We start from the raw sequence: 4,210 nt of genomic DNA, 5'->3' as shown, positions 1-4,210 counted from the left end.
AGAACCATACTGAAGTAGTCTGAAATCACTGTTTAGCACCTCATGCACCTTCCCGTGCTACCACAACTTAGCTGAGCACGCTAGCTCGATAAATTCTGAAGATATTCCCTTTTATTCAAGCAATTAAGCCTTAGAGCCCGATTCCAACATCCGGAATCCTATGCCAAGCCTGTTTCCAACATACGATCACCATATCAATCACCACACGCTGTACTCAAACACGATTGCATAACTTTGTTGAATTCACATTTTGCATTACCCACTCGTAGGGCCACAATAACCCTTTTTTTTATCAACTTAGTCAAAATCCTACTAATCTGATGCTCCCATTGCACCCCATGACACATACAGGTCTTACTCTAACCTTTACCATACCGCCATGACGGAAGAGATGTACAAACATTCATAATCAATTGCCGAGTCAACAAAACATTAGGTCAATACTCCTGACAAGGCCTTCGCCTCATTCTGAACCCAATAATGGTCTTATCTCCATAACGTACCTCATATAGCTGGATTGCACAGAATACTAGATCTAGGGATCTCGTCTCATCCGATACAACTGCTCAGGCAATAAGCCACCCCAGAAATTGTTAAAATCTCATATGATGCTACCCTGCGCCAATAGGCCACCAATTCGAACGCATTGCAAAAGGAAAACGAACTCTAGGAGGAACCTAACTCCCGCACTACTACGGACTTTCCTTAGAAAATAGGAAGCGAAACACACAAAAATAGCATATAGGAAACTACACTCATATCAATCTGTTGCGGCGTGCAACCCGATCCACACAGCATAACCATGGCGGCGTGCCACCCGATCCTTACAACATAACCATGGCGGCGTGCCACCCCATCCAAACATCGAACTCACATAAGGAGATACACATCGAGCTAAATTGCTCATTATAATGAATTACCGAATCTCGATCTCAAGCACTCTAAGTGTATAGTACCATTCCCTAGGGAACACATAGCGCCATAAGCTACAAAACCAAAGCACAACTGAGGCACGATACAAGATCTAAATCTCGAGAGCCATTCCGCTCACATAACATCATCGCCACGCGGAACCTTAACACATAAGAATTTACCAAGCCATCTCACAACTCATACGGTGCCATACATCATTAACTAGGATAGCCGATGACAAAATAACACCCGACTGTCCCTCCATAAGGAACGCTCGCTGAAACATACACAACTGGCCTGATATAAAGCCCTGTTTACATATAAATCAATCCACTGATCCCAAGTCCGAAATCATCATACGAACCTGTTGGAACCTTCAGATCCCAATTTCGAGGTCGTTTACTCAAAATTCCAATCCTAGATCATTCTTTCAACTTTAAGCTTCCGAAATGAGGATTCTCTTCCCAAAGCAAGTTCGAACTCCCGAAATTCAATTCCGACCACGCGTACAAGTCATAATACCGAAATGAAGCTGTTCATGGCCTCCGACTGCTGAACGGAGCGCTAGCACTCGAAACGACCGGTCGAGTCGTTACATTCTCTCCCACTTAAACATACGTTCGTCCTCGAACGTGCTGAGAACCATACTGAAGTAGTCTGAAATTACTGTTTAGCACCTCATGCACCTTCCCGTGCTACCACAACTTAGCTGAGCACGCTAGCTCGATAAATTCTGAAGATATTCCCTTTTATTCAAGCAATTAAGCCTTAGAGCCCGATTCCAACATCCGGAATCCTATGCCAAGCCTGTTTCCAACATACGATCACCATATCAATCACCACACGCTGTACTCAAACACGATTGCATAACTTTGTTGAATTCACACTTTGTATTACCCACTCGTAGGGCCACAATAACCCTTTTTTTATCAATTTAGTCAAAATCCTACTAATCTGATGCTCCCATTGCACCCCATGACACATACAGGTCTTACTCTAACCTTTACCATACCGCCATGACGGAAGAGATGTACAAACATTCATAATCAATTGCCGAGTCAACAAAACATTAGGTCAATACTCCTGACAAGGCCTTCGCCTCATTCTGAACCCAATAATGGTCTTATCTCCATAACGTACCTCATATAGCTGGATTGCACAGAATCCTAGATCTAGGGATCTCGTCTCATCCGATACAACTGCTCAGGCAATAAGCCACCCCAGAAATTGTTAAAATCTCATATGATGCTACCCTGCGCCAATAGGCCACCAATTTGAACGCATTGCAAAAGGAAAACGAACTCTAGGAGGAACCTAACTCCCGCACTACTACGGACTTTCCTTAGAAAATAGGAAGCGAAACACAGAAAAATAGCATATAGGAAACTACACTCATATCAATCTGTTGCGGCGTGCAACCCGATCCACACAGCATAACCATGGCGGCGTGCCACCCGATCCTTACAATATAGCAGCGTGCCACCCCATCCAAATAACATACCCATGGCGGCGTGCCACCCGATCCAAACATCGAACTCACATAAGGAGATACACATCGAGCTAAATTGCTCATTATAATGAATTACCGAATCTCGATCTCAAGCACTCTAAGTGTATAGTACCATTCCCTAGGGAACACATAGCGCCATAAGCTACAAAACCAAAGCACAACTGAGGCGCGATACAAGATCTAAATCTCGAGAGCCATTCCGCTCACATAACATCATCGCCACGCGGAACCTTAACACATAAGAATTTACCAAGCCATCTCACAACTCATACGGTGCCATACATCATTAACTAGGATAGCCGATGACAAAATAACACCCGACTGTCCCTCCATAAGGAACGCTCGCTGAAACATACACAACTGGCCTGATATAAAGCCCTGTTTACATATAAATCAATCCACTGATCCCAAGCCGATCTCTGATTGCACCAGCTTGGCTAATAACCTTTCAAAGGTCCATAGTAACTCCCATTTGCCTCATAACACGTAAGAACAACCATCGTAACCGGAGCAACCTCCTCAGTTCATAACCCAATAAACAAAGTGCCCCCCAGGCAAAAATTCTCAAATTTAGTGACATTACCACAATCCTCATACTCGGTTTAAATCTTTACTCAATCGAGTGACTACATGTCACACTCATGCAATCTTCCCGTGGGACACGCTCCCACAACCTCTCAAAATAAACAACGGGTCCGCACACCTGAATCACCGGTTGCACTAACACCGAAAAGTGATCAAGAATCCTTACCAGGATGCAAAGCCTTCTTCACAAAACATCGATCTCAGGATTACGCTGAAGACAATACCAATTCACTTAATCATTCAACCTTTTCCTTGCTCATCCGAGCCCGTGACATCCTTGTCAACACCGAACTGCGACCTTGATTCTCACTTCAAATTTCATACTACTCACTGCACCCGACATGCCAATATACGATAAAACACGACTCTTCATCATAACTCGGAACCACTAATAGGTTAACACTTTTTCACATAAAAGCTTTCACTGAACTCACTTCAGGAGGAACATAGTAACACACAGGCGAATTCTCATGACTGTAGAATACGCAAATCACTGAGTAGTGGTCCAAGCCACCATAACCCTTCCGGGATCTGCTTACACATAACAGGCCATAATAGAAGAATGCTTCTGAATAATATCAATTACGGCGGCCGATAAGCCTCACACGTACCGTCACAAATCACTTGCGCAACTTGATCACGCTGAAGGAACTGATCACTGACACCAGTCTTCCAATTTAACTATGGCTAATCAATCTACCTTCTTCCAATTTATCCTTGATTGCCTTGGAGATATTACCACCTCCATCCAACACATAACCTACTCTATCTGTACTTATCCCAAGGGACCTTGAACCACGAGACCATGCTGTCTCGAATCCCACGAACTATTTCATATTTCTCAAATGCTACACCACAAGTCAAATTATCATAGAACATTCAGGGCACCCTCTCATGAGCTGTTACAAATCTTGATCCTTAACTGTACTCATAGGCTCAGATTCATTAGGCACCACACTTTATCCCTTTGAACCTACTAGAGACCGTTGCTGAGAGCCACCCGCTCTGACTTGGTCCCGTATATAATCAACTCCATGAACCTTCTAGCACATTAATACCCTCTCAACGAAGCACCTGGCAGAATTTCTCCCCTTTAAACCCGCTTCTATACAAGGCATAAATCCTGAATTCTTTCCCAAGTTCGAACACGAGCCCATAAGGCCAACCATAGCACATCTTTAAAAATTCTCTACTCCAATTACT

This window comes from Nicotiana attenuata, chromosome 1 (assembly GCF_001879085.1).
Source record: "Nicotiana attenuata strain UT chromosome 1, NIATTr2, whole genome shotgun sequence".
NCBI classification, from domain to species: domain Eukaryota; kingdom Viridiplantae; phylum Streptophyta; class Magnoliopsida; order Solanales; family Solanaceae; genus Nicotiana; species Nicotiana attenuata.
The sequence above is the reverse complement of the archived record's forward strand: the minus strand, read 5'-3'. Positions refer to the sequence as shown.